This window comes from Amblyomma americanum, chromosome 1 (genome assembly GCF_052857255.1).
Source record: "Amblyomma americanum isolate KBUSLIRL-KWMA chromosome 1, ASM5285725v1, whole genome shotgun sequence".
NCBI classification, from domain to species: domain Eukaryota; kingdom Metazoa; phylum Arthropoda; class Arachnida; order Ixodida; family Ixodidae; genus Amblyomma; species Amblyomma americanum.
The window spans coordinates 280,562,286-280,580,034 of NC_135497.1; positions in this window are offsets into that span (position 1 = coordinate 280,562,286).

The following is a 17,749-nucleotide window of genomic DNA, read 5'->3' on the forward strand; positions in this document are numbered from 1 at the left end:
TCCTATACAAGGGGCAACTTCCACTAATGTGGGCACAAAAAATGCGCTGAAGTCTGAAAAGCCTTGTGTAGAAAGATATCGGGTCAGGCCTGTGAAATGAACACAGGAATCCTGTTTTCTAAATGGGCGGCTGTGCGTTTTATGGTAGCGCTGGTATGGCTACGATGAGTGTCAATTTTCGTTTGTTTGTTTTGCAAACTTGAACATATTAAATTGCATAAAATGTGTTGATTTGTTTATGTAACGACCCATTGACAGAAATGAGTTCAAGTATAATTGAGGCCTTGAATATAACGTAGAGTCTCAATGCGCAGACATGTAGCAGAGAGAAATTTATAATTACTTATCGGGGAAGGCTAGAATTTTTTCTGTGCAATCCTGGCATGTTCCTTACAAAAAAAAAAAAACGTGAAATTATGTTCCCCCCTTCCCCCCCATTTGATCCTATTTTGCACCTGAACGGGTAATACGATTTGCTATTCTCGTCCATTTCAGTAACCAACCATGTCTTTTCTAAAGTTAGATCTAAAATCACGCAAACAGGTTAAAACAAAAGAGGACAGAACTCTACTTTTCCACATGCTTTTTTCATAGAGTAATTGTCTTGCAGGCATTTAAAGTTTGCCTGCTTTAATTTTCTAATTTGTAAGCAGTGGAATGAATGCATGGAATGGAATGCAAGGCTGGTATACTAGAACAATCTTTTCCTATCGATTTTATACCGTTGTCATCCACCACTCTTAGTGGCTGATCCACGTGGCAGTTTTTCTGGATTTTTCTGGGGCTCGAGTGATAGGAGAATGGAAAAATGTAGTGTTATGGTTTGTGACTTTATTTATTACAGGGCATGTCTTGGCCCAAGCAGAAGGGTCTTCAACAACATGAAAGATGTAAGCTAAACACACACTTCAGGAGTACAATAAAGACACCACTAGTGAAAGAAGACTACATTATGAAAGAAGATAGTCCAGTTTGTTGGCAAAATCCTGCCACAAAAGTACAGTAAGGGTAAACAGTTCCTACTCTGCTACTCTTTTAGTGAAACACTACCTGTACACATTTACGCTTGCAAAAACTGGCTCTTGTGAAAAATATGCACGGCATGTTTTTGCGGAAACAGGTTGAAGATAGGAGGGAAAAGTTTTGCTCTCCTCGAAAGACAGCTGTGAAGAAATAAGGCAGTTGAATTTCCTGCTTGCTTTCAATGTTTGGATGTGGTCTTGCTATATTATTAGAGAAAGAGAATCTTGCCATCTGTGTTTTCCATAAATTAATCTAATTGGCTCATGTTGAGCATGCTAAAATTGGTGGGCGTACCAATACAATTGTAGCATAGTTAATTTTGGACAGGTGCAGTTTTCATGAACCATAACTTACATAAGGCTCGCATGCAAATATCAGAAATATCAAACCGCTTGAGCTACCAGTAAGAGTGATGCCAAGATGCATATATTTTTAAAGTTCTAAGATATGAGAAACTGTACTAGGACTTCTTTGTAGTACACATTAGCACAGATTTTTTTCCTTATTCAACATCATAACCTAACATACGCGCCAACTGCCACAATGCCTTGCTGAAACAAATTTAATTAGTTTGAGAACATGGTGTTTTAGAAACAAGTTATCAGCAAGTGATCTAAAGCACCCACCATCTACAACCACACCAACCAAGCGATTGGTGCATAAATTAAAATTAACCGGTCACAAAGTACAGTTAAACCTGGATATAACGAAGTTGAAAAAAGCTCCCGATTTTTCGTTACATGCAGGTTTCGCGTGAAGGCTCGTCAATTGTTTTTATGACGTGACACGACTGTTCTTACGTCGCCGCGCACGTGGAAGTGCGTGGCGCGAAACGACTGCACCATGTGTCTGCGCATAGGCGACTTGGTGTAGAGAGAGGAACTCGAGCGAGAGACAGCGGGAATCATCGTGCCTGCGTGCTCTGCCGAAGCGCGATTGGTGGCCCCGAGAGGGACCGTTGAAAAAAAAAAGCTTCCAAAGGAGCTTTGAGAGAAGAGGAGAGGCGGCGTTATTTTACACTGAAAAATTGCGTAATTGCTGCCTGCTTCTTCGGCACAAGTGCAGGCAGGACACGCCGCTCCAAAGAAGCTAAATCATGTAGAGCTCCTTCATCGTCGCGCGAGCCGACGAAACGGCGCATAACGTCCATTGCGTTCATCACCTCCTTTGCAGTAGGCACGTCACACGGATCTGCATCGCAAGCACCATCATCACGATCTTGCACGCTTTCAGCCAGTGCTGCATCAGTCATTTCCTCTGTAGCCACGGCGGCGTTGTCGGCAAACAAAAAGTCATCCAGTTCAACGTCGTCGGGTACACCACCGTTAGTGCGTAGCTCGTTCCACGCTTCGGCCACATCGGACGGAGTAGAAACGTCTTCCTCGTCATCGGCACCAGCCTGTGCGTTTCTTGCTACTATTCCGGCCTTTAAAAAGCAATTCCTAATAACTTCTGCCCTGACCTCTTGCCAGGAGGCAGCAAGCATCTCGACTGCTTGATAAATATCAATCTTCATCTCCCGTTCCAGCCGGATGTCGAGAAGAATCTTCTGGATTAGTCGGCGTCGGTAACAGCATTTAAAACTGTTAATGACCCCTTTGTCAAGGGGTTGTATTAGGGACGTGCAGTTGGCCGGGAAGTAGTGCAGTTCGATGTTCGAGAGCTGCAGGCCTTCGACGTGGTGCGCCGAGCAATTATCCAGCAGTAGGCAAACTTGACGGCCTTGCCGCTTGACGTCCTGGTTAAATTCCGTTAACCATTCTGAAAATATTGGCCGAGTCATCCACGCCTTGGAGTTCGCCACATACTTGACGGGCATACGCTTCGTTCCCTTAAAACACCTGGGACGGGCACTTTTGCCGACAACCAGCGGGACTCGCTTGTCTGTGCCGTCGAGGTTGGCGCACAGCAGAATCGTTAAGCCTGGACTCCATGTACGCGAAAACTCACGCGAACGCGAAGGCGACGGCGGCAAGCGACGAGCGACGCCGTCGCGCGAAGCAAAATTCATGTGTCGCTTGCCGTGTCGCTCGGATCTGCACCCACAGAAAATTTCGCTCGTCGCCCGGAAGTCCCCCACGCGACTGGCCAATCAGAGCCCCCAAAAGACGTTTCCGGTTTGTCCACGGTTTCTCACGGGTACATCTCACGAAACCCGCCCGTCGTCTTGGTAATCGCCACCGTCGAGAAAATATTTGGTTTTGTAGCTGAGAGGCAGACCCGCACGATTTAAATAATTAAAACAATCTACTTGTTGGGTGCGGAGGGCTAACAGCATTTGGAGCGGGCTACGCGAGCGGGCGTACTGCAGGGAGAGATGCGTGTCGAGCCGCGGGTACCGGCGCTCGATCCACCGTGCCGCTGCGCTCCAACTTTGCAGAAACACTCGCGGCGCGCATTCTCAGTGGTATATTATAGTTTGCTCACTTACAATCAGGTTGCGGTGACAGTTTATGGGAGTGTTTTTACTAAGCCGGAGTGCACAGGCACCGAACGAAAGCACACCTCCCCCGTGAACCCGTGATGTGACTTCGTCTCCGCAAGCACGCCTTTGGCTATCTCCACTGCCGCTACACCGCTGCCGTAGAGGAAATATTCCTTTGGCCCTGACTATGAGGCACACTCACAAAATTTTAAGAGAGATAACAGGTTACGGGCGTGTTTCTAAGCTTGAGTGCGCAAAGCACGGAGTCCGCTGCGCACGTCGCGGGTTCGCGTCGCCTGCCGCCTTCGCTTGCATGGAGGTTGCCCACAAGCGACAGAGCGAACGCCAGCCGTCGCCGCCGCCGTCGCCTTCGCGTTCGCGTGAGTTTTCGCGTGCATGGAGTCCAGGCTTTATGCGGAGCTTGCTCTGCTTTCCGCCGCGGCAGTCATCGCCTTTTAGTGCTAGCGTGCGGCCCGGAAGCATTTGATAAAATAGAGCTGTCTCGTCGGCATTGTACACATCGGCCGCCTCGAAGCGACTCAGTATTCCAGGCAGCTTGTCAGCCACCCATGAAGCAGCAGCATCGCTGTCTGCGGAGGCAGATTCGCCGCTGATTACTCTCCCGACGACACCGTGTCGGCTCTTGAATCCCTGCAGCCACCCGTTGCTTGCCTTGAAATCGTCATGGCCCAAGATACACGCAAAGTCCTTTGCCTTCTGTTGCAAAATCGCGCCACTAATGGGCACATTTCTGGCTCGCGTGTCCAAAAACCACGTGACCACTCCACATCAGCATATGTCGACGTCTTCAGGCTTTTTTTCTTCGAGCTTGTTCCCGACTCCACTGCGTTTCTGATGTTGTGTTCCGCACTCAAAATCGTTGATAGGGTGCTCGCTGGAATGCTGAAACGGGCGGCAATGTCCTTCTTCTTCTCGCCCGCGGCGACTGCATTTAAAATTGCAAGTTTGTCTTCGAAAGACAAAACTTTTCGTTTTCTGGCAGTAGAACTAGCAGAACTCATCATGACCAACCGACGACGCAGTTACAAGCGGAGACGCACGACTACACGCCGACGGCAGGCCTAGCACCTCCAAAACAAGTCAAACGAACCAGCACGAGAGCACAGCTGACACGCACAGACGCAGGACAAACGCAAAATGGCGAATGCAACGCGTCTGGCGTCGTCCCGTCGGTCTCGTCCTCCTTTCCCCCCTCTCCTTCCTTCGCCCTGGTAATGAAAGAACCGGCCATCAGCGTTGCTTTTAAAGTGAATTCTTGCACATAACTGTGTCTAAGCCATTGAAACATATGGAAATCACAAAATAAAAATGCTTTTTTTCAAATCCATACATAAAAAATGCAACAAAAGAAATCAACCGCCGCTACAAACGCCACCTGGTGCCACGCTACACAAGCAAAGCCTGAACAGGCTGCTACGTTGGGCACGGGGCGGCGCTAGGGCAGCAGAAAGGCAGCAGCGCCGTGATTTGGAGTGGCAGGCGCAAGAGTGCAGTGATCGTGTGGGTCATGACGAGGCATGCTGCGACCACTTATGGGTGGTAGGCGATCTTCTTGGGGTCCCCACAGCGCTATGCGTGGTATATCTTTCCGTACGCAGCAGTCGTCCGGACACTAACCGTGGTTTAGTGGAGTGCGTGTGCAGAGACGCTCACCTGGTTGCAAAGGACAGGGAGGTGATCATTCTTGGGGACTTCAACGGCCACCTCTCTGAGCTTGACGGATACACTGACGCTAACGGTGACCTTCTCCTCTGGCTGGCGGAACAGCTCCAGCTCAACATCGCCAATCTAGACTCGAGATGCAACGGTCAATATACGTGGTGCGCCAGAAACAGTGCAACATGTATTGACTATGCGCTGGTATCGCCTCGTCTTCTGAGCCTTATGCAGCACCTCCACATTGATGAAGAGGGGTTGGTTAGCATGGGCAGCGACCATAATCGCCTGCGTCTGGACTTCACCCACACACATCGTCGGAAAAACAGACCCCAACGGTCGAAAGCTCTCTACCTTCCGGTAAGGCAGATGGAGGTCGTCGCCAAGGAATTCGAAGAGAGCCAGAGGCGGCTAGGAGCTGCTACATACGGCGAGTACATGGAAGCCTTGCGTGCGATAATGCGCTCACATATGGTCCACAAGGGACATAGGCAAGCCTACAAGAAGCCATGGTGGGACAGGCAGGTGGCAGAGGCATGGCAAGCGCGCCGGGACGCGAACCGCACCCATCGCAGGGCGGTGAAAGATAAGGACCAGGGCGCAGCAGCAGTGGCGTGGGACATGTACCTGAAACGCAAACATGAAATGCAATCACTGGTGCAGGCAAAGTTGGCTGCCGCAAATCTCAAGGAAATGCAAACCCTGCGGGCAGAGGGCAAGTCGGCGGCTCAGAAATTCTGGCGGTATGTCAGCTCCCTGGACAGGGAAAGGGTGGGGCCAACAGAAATGGTCGATAGTGCCACGGGACAGCCCATCACCGACCTGCAACAACACGTCACGGACTACTTGTCAGGCCTCTATGGGCCACCAGCCTGCATGCCTGAGGACAAGCTTGAAGGGTCATCGCCCTCAGCTCCATCCCAGGACCAACCAGATATCGCATGGGAGGTCACACTGCCAGGCATGAACCGGGCACTGGGCCGCATCAGCGCTTGCACAGCCACGGGACCCGATGGAATACCAGCTCGCCTACTAAAACTACTCGGTCCAAACTCGAGAGAACAGCTGGCCGAGTTGTTTACCACCATTATTAACGGCGGAGACATACCCGAGGACTGGCGCAATGGCAGGGTGGTGCTCCTGCTGAAGCCCGGCGGTAATGCGGCCCACATCGGCGACTACCGGGCACTCACGGTCACTAGCGTGGTGTACCGAGTTTTCATGCAAGTCTTGAAAGCGTGGATCAGCGGATGGGCAGAATCAGCGCACGTCCTAACGGAGCTGCAGAATGGGTTTCGTCCGGGCAGACGGCTAGAAGACAACCTCTTCGTACTCACCAGCTGTACAGAAATTGCCAGGAAGGAAGGCAGGAGACTCATCTGCTGCTTTCTGGACGTCGAAAAGGCCTATGATAACGTCCCGCACGAAACTCTCTTCCATCGCCTTGGTACTCTCGGAATGGAACCACCACTTCTCGAGACGATAAAGAGGTTGTACAGGGAAAACGTAGTCACAGCCGTTTTTGGCAATGTGCATTCGGAACGGGTCTACGTACACAGGGGGCTTCGGCAGGGATGTCCATTGTCTCCCCTCCTCTACCTCCTGTATGTGGCCGGACTGGAAAAGGCACTCCTGCAGGCAAACCTGGGATTCGGCCTTAAGTACAGCACCACAGGAATTGACAACTCCAGCCGACTGCCGGGTCTTGCCTTTGCTGATGATTTGGTAATCATGGGAGAAAACACAGAGGATGTGCAAAAAATGCTAGACATTTGTGCCGCGGAGCTGCGAAGACTTGGCCTCAAGTTCAACCAGCGAAAATGCAGGGTTGTTCAGCTGGCAGGCGAGGCGAATGATCAGCTATCGCTGACGTTGAATGAAGAGACCCTGACAGTCGACAGATCGTATAAATACCTAGGCATAAATTTCTGTGCTGAGACTGACATGTTCAGACTGCACGAGGCTAAGGTCCGTCAATCTGCACTTCGAGCGCAATGCATCCTCCGACGTCGGTGCCTGTGGGGGTGCCACCAGTACACCATGGTCCGCGACCTCTGGAAGCTCGCGCACGTGCCAGGACTCACATTCGCCAACGCGGTGGTCTGCCTCCCATCAGCCACCAGAAATTGGTTAGAGCGCAGACAAACAGAGGTCGGCCGCACTGCAGTCGGATGTCATGGACGGGTGGCCAATGCAGCCATTCAAGGCGACCTGGGATGGTCTAGTTTTGAGGCAAGGGAGGCATGCAGCAAGCTGGTGTACCGCGGTCGACTGCAGTTCATGAGCCACAACCGATGGGCAAGGCGGGTCTTTGAATACCTAGCTGCGACATGCCTACGCACTACATGGGTGAAGCGCCTCCACAAGATAGAAGGCAAGTATGGACTTTTCCAGACACCCATAAGTGCCGAATCGGCAACGGCATGGAAACAGGAGGCAAGGAGACGGGTCCAGGAAAAAGAGAATCGCCAATGGCTGCAGGCGCTCGCGGAAAAACCGACACTGGCAGTGTACCGCGAGTGCAAAAACAGCATCGGACCTGAAAAGATTTTTGACAACGGCCTGGGTAGCGCATTGCTGTTTGAGGCCCGTGCCGGAGCGCTGCGAACACTGGTGTACCGCCGTCACTTCGACGCAACACCAGAAGCACAGGCAGCAATATGCCGAGCGTGTGGCGACGCGGAGGAAACCATCGAGCACCTGGTGATGTCGTGCCAGAGACTCCATCCAATGCCGACAGAGGGCACCACATTCCCACAGGCGCTCGGGTTTCACAGTCCTGCAGTGGACGACGGAGACAGCTCCAAGGTCAAGAGCGAGGGGGTGCTGCGAACCAAGCGTCGACTAACTCTTTGGTGGAGCACTGTGTTTAAAAGCGCGAAGCCGCAGAGTCGGAAGTGAACGAGGTCGATGAGCGAACCCCCCCCCCCCCTCATCCACCTCCTGACTTTAGCCTTTGCGTGTTTTTTTTCTTTTTTTTCCTTTTCTTTTTTTCTTCTTTTCCCATTTTTTGTGCGTTTTATCTTTCTTTCTCCCCTTGAGTGCTTCGATCTTCTTGTTTTTTTTTGTTTTTTTTCTTGGCCGGGTGCCCAACCTAGTGGTGCCCACCCGTTACAAAGGGCAAGGCCTCAAGTATCTATCTATCTATCTGGGAGGTGGAATTGGGGCATTCATTCATAAAAGTATGAATTTTCAAAGGGTATTTAAGACTGGGATGCAGGGAACATTTATGGCTAAAAGGAACAGTGGCAGGCAAGCTAACACTCCTTGGCTTTGTATACCTGTGGACAGGGGTCAATGCCAGAGAGGAAAACAGGAAAATGTTAGAATGTATTGCAAGCGACATTGATGAGCTAGGAGGACAGGGCGAGATAATTATATTAGGTGACATGAATGCACACATAGAAGACCTGGATGGGTACACGGATTCGACAGGAAGCATGCTGCAGGACATGTGTGACAGGCATGATTTAGTTGTATGCAACAGCACCGAAAAGTGTGAAGGGCTCATAACATGGGAGGCGGGGAGTCTGCACTCGACGATAGATTATGCACTAATGTCACAGAGGATGTATAACAGATTAGGGGTAATGAGCATAGATGAAGATGGTTCCAGAAGTCTAGGTAGTGACCACAAGCGTATCAAGTTGAGCTTCAGAGGAAAAAGCAATGTAGGACTGAAGCAAGATGAACAATCAGGGGGAAATTTTTACTCAGAAAAGCAATTGGAAGTAGCAGCCAAAAGAATCGAGAAAGTAATTTTTGAGGATAGTGAAACAGAATGGACTTATACCAAATTAACTCGATTACTGGAGCTAGAGCTAGCTAAGGTGCGAGTAAAGTTAAAAGGGAAAAGACGCAAACCCAAGAGTTGGTGGGATGAGGAGGTCAAGAGGGCAATAGAAAAGCGCAAGGAAGCACCCAGAGAACACAGATATTCCAAGAAGAGGGGGGAACCAAAACCCGAAGTAGACAGAAAATGGGATACCTTCATAAAGTGTAGAAGGGACGCATCCTATTTGATTAATGAGAAAATTAGAAGAAAGGGTGCCCAATGGATGTCAAAAGTAAATAAAAAGGATAGAAAAGCAGCCCAAAAATTCTGGAAACATCTAAATGCAATGAGTAATAAAACTAGGCTAGAACAAATTTAGGTTTATTGTTACAGATGAGGGTATTCGACTAGAAGGGGATGAAGCAATGAAACACATAGGAACAAGGATGACGGAAAAATTTTCAGCAAAGCACGTGGTACATAGTTTATCGAAGGAGGATAGACCGGTTACAGCAATAGCTTCACTTGAGCAAGGAGAGTGGGAAAGGGCAGAGAAGAAGGTTCCTAGTGGCACATCAACAGGACCAGATGGGATCCCGATTATGTTGATAAAGAAGTTAGGACCAAAATCCAAGCAAACATTAATACAGGTAGTGAACAAAATGATAGTGGATGAGAAAGTCCCCGATGAATGGCGATTAAGTAGAATGAACATGATATATAAGGGAAAGGGGGACAAAGCAGACGTAAGTAACTATCGCCCCATAACAGTGACATCTGTGGTTTACAGGGTGGTGATGCAAATTATAAAGGATAGACTGCAGGCTTGGGTGGAGAACGAGGGGGTGTTAGGGGAACTACAGAATGGGTTCCGGAAACAAAGCAGGTTGGAGGACAATCTATTTTCATTGACACAGTGTATAGAAATTGCGGAAAAGGAACATAGGCCCTTATTGCTAGCATTTCTGGATATTAGGGGAGCCTATGACAACGTTACTCAGGAGCATTTGTGGGACATATTGGGCACATTGGATGTGGAAAATGGAGTAATTAATCTTTTAAAAGATATATATAGAGGTAACAGAGTGCTCATAAAATGGGAAAAAAATGTATCAGGGCCTGTAGAGATACAGCGGGGGCTTAGACAAGGATGTCCTCTGTCCCCTTTGTTGTTCATGTTGTACCTGCAAGGTTTGGAAGCCAAGCTAGAGGGGAGTGGACTAGGCTTCAACCTATCTTTTTTCAAGCAAGGGGAATTGATTAAACAGACATTACCGGGACTAATATACGCGGACGATATAGTGATAATGGCTGACAACAAGGAAGACCTGCAGAAGTTGTTAGACATATGCAGTACAGAGGGAGATAGATTAGGCTTCAAGTATAGTAAGGAAAAATCTGCAGTCATGATATTTAATGAAGAGGGCGGCGAGCATAGAATACAGGAGTTCGTGCTAAAAGTAGTGAATGAGTACAAGTATCTTGGGGTGTGGATAAATAACAGTGCTGAGTATCTGACAGAGCATGAAAAATATGTAATGAATAAAGCTAGTAGGAATGCAGCTGTCATGAAAAATAGGGCACTGTGGAATTACAATAGGTATGAGGTGGTAAGAGGGATCTGGAAAGGGGTGATGGTCCCTAGCCTGACCTTCGGGAATGCGGTCCTGTGTATGAGGCCAGATGTTCAAGCAAGGCTGGAAATTAGGCAACGGGGAGTAGGGAGGTTAGCTTTGGGAGCACATGGCAATACACCAAATCAGGGGGTACAGGGGGATATGGGATGGGCGTCTTTCGAGAGCAGAGAGGCTAGCAGTAAGATAGCATTTGAGGTTCGATTGAGAAGGATGGAGGAAAAGCGGTGGGCTAGGAAAGTTTTCAGATACCTGTATATAAAGAATGTTGACACGAAATGGAGAAAGCGAACTAGAAAATTGACAAGCAAATATCTGGACAGCAGTAAGGGGGCAAATCAGCAATTATCGGTTAAGAAAAAGGTTAAAGGAACAGAGAGAGCGTTGTGGAAAACAGGGATGCTGACGAAATCGGCACTGGAAACATACCGGACCTTTAAACAGGAAATTGTCAAGGAAAATATCTATGATAATTGTAGGGGAAGTTCTTTGCTGTTTGAGGCCAGGACTGGAGTTTTGCGGACTAAGACGTATAGAGTCAGGTACCAGGAGATAGACACTTTGTGTATTGCGTGCGGAGAGGAGGAGGAAACGGCTGAACACTTGATACTTTTCTGTAAAGGGCTTCACCCTACAGTGGAAGGCAGCGGGGCTGACTTACCCAAGGCATTGGGGTTTAGGGATAGTGAGGGGAAAGTGGATTTTAAGAGGTTAGAAGTAACCAAGCGAAGGTTATCTGATTGGTGGCTAAAAGCAAGACAGGAGTAAAATTTCACAAGACATGGCTAGGTGGCTTGAGCCACCGCCCGATGTAAAGGGTTCAGCCGTATCCATCCATCCATCCATCCATCCATCCGTCGCTATCATCATCATCGCTAAGTTCGCTTGGTCGCGGTGATCCCAAGCGTTCGTGTAGCTGTTGGCTCCGTACAATACTAATATTCACTAATATAGTGCATTTATTTGGTCGAATTTTCCTTAAAAGTGCAAAAAGTAATGACTGATCAGCTTTGCGAGTTCGTTACATCAAGGTTAACTGCCGCAACGTTTTCGTTACATCGAGGTCGAAAATACATGGGCTTCAATGGGGGCGGCGTTAGGGAATTCAAAAATTTCGTTAAATCCAGGAATTCGTTACATAGAGGTTCGTTACATCCAGGCTTAACTGTACTTCCTTGAGGAGTGCCTAAAGCAACAATTGGGACACTAAAGGAAGTTGCCTACTTAAGCTGCCGCCAATCCATGAGGGAGGAATATGTATTGAATCAAAACATTGGAAGAGTTAATTAAACTTTAAACAATGATAAGCCACATGTTATCTCAATACAGAATTTGGAGCTAAGTGTAGCTAAGGCATACATGTACTTTTTTATATAGATGAATTATAAGGCATCAAAGGGACAAAGTAATGAGAAAGCAAAAAGAAATGTAGCTGTCATGGAATTTAGAGCTCCTTGAAGACATGAATATAAAATTATTTATGGAACGTGGAAAGATGCAGGACTGCCACGCTTGCCGTTTGCAAATGCTGTTGTGTACAACCTGTGACCTTGCATAAATTTTGTACTTTAAATACAAAGGGAATTTAGTGGGCTTGCTTCAGGAGTGCATGGTAGTGTAATTAATGAAACAGTTCCTGGAAATATGGTGTCAATGTTCGCAGCACAGGAGGTGAAAGAGTATGGTTGATGAGGGTTTAACGTCCCAAAGTGACTCAGGCTATGAGGGACGCTGTAGTGAAGGGCTCCGGATATTTCGACCACCTGGGGTTCTTTAACGTGCACTGACATCGCGCAGTACATGGGCCTCTAGAATTTCGCCTCCATCGAAATTCGACCACCACGACCGGGATTGAACCCGCATGCATCTTTTGGGTCAGCAGCCGAGCACCACAACCACTGAGCCACCACGGCGGCTGGGGGGGGAGAGAGTTTGGCAAATGGAAATGAAATGGGCAGCAATAGTTTTCAGTTACTTATAACACTGCAGTACTATGCTGTGTGAAGCAGAACTCTGTGGCTTGCTAGTAAATACAGATGCCAGCAGGCAGCAGGAACAAATGCTAGAACAGAGACCTTGAAACAGTGTTCAGAAAAGCTGGTTTGCCACTAAAAAGAATGACGAATCGACAGTGAAGGAAAACTTTTCCAACAGTTTCGAGAGACTCACTTTACTTTTCAAGTTTTGAGGATGAACTATGACTAGCAAAAATTTAACACCACCGATATCTGCTGTTGCTGTGTGCAAGACTGGGTAATTGCAGCAGATATTCTTATTCAGTGCGAGGCTTTCGAGGCACACAAGGGCACCACAAGGACCTGAGATACTTTGGGATTTGGACACATTCGGCGCAGTGTAGTTGGTTTGCAGAAAGTAGAAACAGGTAAGGTTAGAGAATTAGTGGAGGAAAGCATGAGAGCAGTTTAGTCAGGGATGAAAGAAAATTAATGCAATGGTTTTGAATACATGTTGGAAGTTACTAGTCAGGTGACAACCGTCATCTCTCCAACTGAAAGGAGAAGCTACTAATTATCTGTCACAAATCACACGAATTTGTTTTTTTCTAGGCTGCTGACATCTTGGGAAAGTAGAGCCTTCTGTCATGCGGCCTTGTCCCAACTTCCACTGGAATGTAATTCTGGCTGCTGCACCATTGGCTGTGTAAAAGTGGTTGTTTCTCGCGCTTTATCACATTCTTTCGCACCTTTTTTGCTTCTCTGATGATTATGTTCACAAGGGCACCAATTTAGGTATGGCAGTTTTGACAGCAACTAAAAGCCTGATTGGCAAAGCTGACACTAGCAGTCCAAGCAAGACTATTAAAGGGACACTGAGAACTACTCCATCCAATTTTTGTTCTAGTAAAATTAGATCCCATTGGTCTTTCTGACTTTGTTGGTGTTTGCCTGGTAGCGAAAGATTTGTTTATTGTTGAGAAAATTTCATTTTCCAACAGTTGATTTAAGCTTGACATCTAGTACACTGAAAAGGACTTTAATTACAGCTTTGAATTGAGTGGTGGTGTAGCCAAGCCTCTAGTTAACTTACGAAATCAACCAGTTATGGCAACATCTGTATTTCACATTTTGAACTCTTCTAGTTTATAAAATATCAGTTTTCAGTGAAAGTAGAGTCTTTGCTGTTGGAACATGTTAATCTATTGATAGACCGACCTCAATTTGTGCTGAGTGCCCTTTTAAGGAGTGTGCACTGCTCTACGAATTTGCTTAGAAGGCCCTATATTGATCAATGGGTCAACGAGGCCTGGTGTGGATGACCAACTGACATGGTCTGTGCAGCGCTTTCCGCGTGCTGGCATTTTGGCACCGCTTCCGAAGATACATATCGTCGGCAATATACGGCAAGTAAGCCAAGCTAGCATTCAACCATGTTTAAGGCAAAAAGTTTAGAACCTAAAATCCATGCAAATTTGAGCTTCCAAAAAAAACTCTTTCCTTCCAAAAACCTTGCAAAAAAAAAGCTTTCTAGTACAGGGCCGGCACTGTTGTGATTAGTAGCAGAAAACATTTGCCACAGCTTTATGGGGGGATGTTTGAAACCCCCCAAAAATGGCCAAAAATTATAATTCATGAAAAGTGCTGTATCCGCTTTTATGCCTCCCTTTTTATGCTGTCCCGAAGTCTTATTAATTGCTGAAACCAACTTGGAAGTGCTCAAAAAAAAAAATTGTTTCGTGATCCATGGTGGCCTAGCATAGTAGGGAAACACTCAACAATGACAGTTATTCTCAGTTTTCTGCCTAGGTACTTGCCTTAATTGCGGAGCAGATTTCTTCACAACTGTTTTATCTATTTTGACTCTGTTAGTTTTGTTGCACTCCTAGAACCGTAATGTAGGTCGATATTTTTAAAATTTGTCAGTATTACATTTCTTGTGTGAAATTATCTTCTCAATCTAGATATGCCAATGGACAGTGCATCACAAAAATCCAAAACCAAAATTTGTGCTTAGTGAAAAAAAAAAAGATTATAAGAATGTCTTAGCCTGTAGCATGTCAGTAGGGATGCAGTGAGTGATGAATAAGCTTTCTGCCACATTTTTTCAACTATGCAGCCTTTTCACAACATTCAGAGAAAATATATATATACTAGAAAACAATTTTTCTAGAGATATATTGATAAAGTGGCGACATGGGTCAAGGATGCGTGGAAGGATCTTCCAACAGAGATCATCAGAACAGGGTTAAGAAAATGCTGCATTTCTAATGCACTCGACGGCAGCGAGGACAACGTCATTTGGGATGCCGAGGTCGCCTGCGAAGCATCCTAAGGAAAAATCTCCCGACAGTTTTGATGAGGATCTGGCTTGTGACAGTGACTAGCGGTATCTAGTGGGCAAGTTTATTGTGGATAAAGGTTTGTCGTGTGCATGTTTTTTTCGTTTTTCAAGAGATATGGGTTTACTTATATTCGGATTTTTTTTTTTCCTCGGCGAGTCCAATGTATAGCGGTTGATCTATATGCAAGTAAATACGGTAACCTAGACCGGCTGAAGAGCAAACACTCCCACTTCTGTTTTAGCACAAGGCGAGGCTAGAGCAATAACAAATGCTTAAGGGGAGATGCGAGTGAAAACGCAATTTTTTTCGAAAAAGTCGATTTTGTGTTTTCTTGCGTTTTGTATTCCCCCAAGCCTCTTCTTTTATGTATAAAAAATCAACGCCGATAATCAATGGAAGGTTAGTAAAAAATGCAATGAAAGCACTAGCGGTGGCTCGTGAAAGTGCGAATTTGATCGAATTGCGGGAACGCGGCATTTCGCTCCACGGCGTCGCCCCCTCTTGAATTTTCGCGGGGAAGTAGGCCCAACCCACTTCTACCAGAAGCCACTTCGGCAGTGGCGCGTGCTTGATAAAAATACGAAAAAAAATTGTTTCCTGCCTGAGTCTAGCGTCACGACTGGCCCTTTAAATCACGTGGCATGATCGGAGCCCTTCCTTTGGCTACGAGCATTCCAACGCACGTTCGGACGCAGACGCTCTTTCTTTCTTCGTTCTGCCGCCATCGAGACGTGAAGCAACGCTTCACCGGGCATCAATCTCACAGAAAGTTATGCATGCTCCCGGACTGCGATTTGTTGGCGGTTGAAATCTCCCTTCCACAGTGCGCCAAAGTAACTATTGCTAACGTTACTTTCCTGTAGGTGTTCACAGGACAGACTGTTTGGGTACCTTACTGAGCGGAGCAAACAACACAATTCGCACCACAGTGTCTGGGGTCGCTCTGACTCCTGCGGCCAGCTTCTCTGGTCATGGATGTCTATGAATGCAGTGCGCTGCTGCAATTCCGGAGCAGTAACCTTTATGTGCGGAGTTTCTCGTTCAGTCATAGATTTAACATTAGCATCTCGTGGGGTCGGAGTATCTGTATGGTTAACAGTAGACTCAGGTACATCTAGTGATCACTTTCCAATAACCTTTACCATTATATCCTCTCCTATCAGAAAAGGTGGTGCAACCATGATATTTGTAAACCACATCATGTATAAAAAATTGATATCTGCCTCGCTTCCCTCCATAGTTAGCTCAGGTCGAGCAGAAAGAGCTCAGCACGCAATTTCCTTTCTGCAAGATGCTGCTGAGAGCTCTGTATTATCTGCGTGCACTACTGCCCCTGCCAGACAGCCCCCCTGCCAGACAGCCGTCTCCTTGGTGGACGGAGGAGTGTGAGAAAGCTTATCGCCTTAGAAAAGCAGCATGGAAAAGCCTTTCCTATAATCAGAGCCCAGCTAATTGGATAAATTATAAGTTCTACTCTGCATCTTTCAAAAGAACTGTTAAAAAGCACAGGAGGATTATAATCAAAATTTAAACGCGTATCTCTCTAAACATCAGAATAAGAAGGCTTTATATAGATTCATGGCGCAGAATAACAACTCTCCGGCCTCCAACCGCATAAAGTCAATGGTATTGTCTCCGCAGGAAGCTAAGCAACACCTTGAACGTATAGCTCAGGGGCTGGCTTTACGTTTCCAAGTGCAGAAAACGGAACCTTTGCACTCTCTCACCCCCAGCTCGCACTATCCCTAGGTGGAGGTGTCGGAACTCCTCCCAATTGTTTCCTCGATGCAGTCTGCTGCCCCGGGTTCTGATGGAGTTACTGTGGGCATGTTAAACATTTTAGCGCAAGACTTTCCAACTCGCCTTCTGGATATTGTAAATGCATCATTGAAACTCTTGAATTCCTTACAGTTGGAAAATTGCGAGAATAATTTTACTTTTGAAAAATGCAGAGAATGGATTTCATTTAGACAATATTCGGCCGATTGCGTTAACCTCAAATTTAGTAAAGCTAATAGAAAGAGTAGTACACAGTGGCCTCACAGAGCATGTTCATCACGTTAACGGCCTCAGCTCCGCACAGATTGGCTTCCGTTGCGGTTGTTCCATATGGTCCGCTCATGTGGATCCCGAGAGCCGAATGCGACTCTCAATGCGCAAGAGAGAAGTTGCGGCCTTGGTGACACTTGATGTTGCTAAAGCCTATGACAGCGTTGAACACATGGTCCTTATTAACAATATTGCTCAGGTACATCCACCGCACTACATCTATGCTTGGATTTGTGAATTTTTAAAAGATAGATTTTTGTTCTGTACGGACGGATCTTTCTGTTCTAATACCTATGTTCAATCAAGAGGTGTGCCGCAAGGATCTATTTTGTCTCCACTGCTTTTCAACGTATTGGTTCTGGACATACCCATTCATCCAAACATTACAGTTTATGTATACGCAGATGATATAGTTTTTTTGCATCAGCAAATGATGTTCATGCACTCTACGAGTGTTTGCAGGCATACCTGAATGCTATTGAAGTCTGGTTGAACCAAATTAATTTATCACTTAATGTCAGCAAATGTGGCGCGCTGGTATTTCCGCCCGACACTCCTTTGTACATCTCGCTAGTATACCGCTCCACTCCAATTCCGCAGGTGGAGTCTGTTAAATACCTACGCGTTACTTATGATCAAAGTTTGTGGACTGGCGACACCATATTAAGAATAATGTTATTAAAGGGGATTGTGCTCTGGGCTGGTTGACACGAGTTGGCAATAAAAAGTTTGGCATGCATCGTGACATGTTACTGTTGCTCTACAAGGCTTATATGAGACCGATTCAGGAATTTGCGTCTTGTTCTCTGGTAGCGCAAACTACAAGCTGCAGCCATTAGCTTTACTGGAAAGGCGTGCCCTACGGC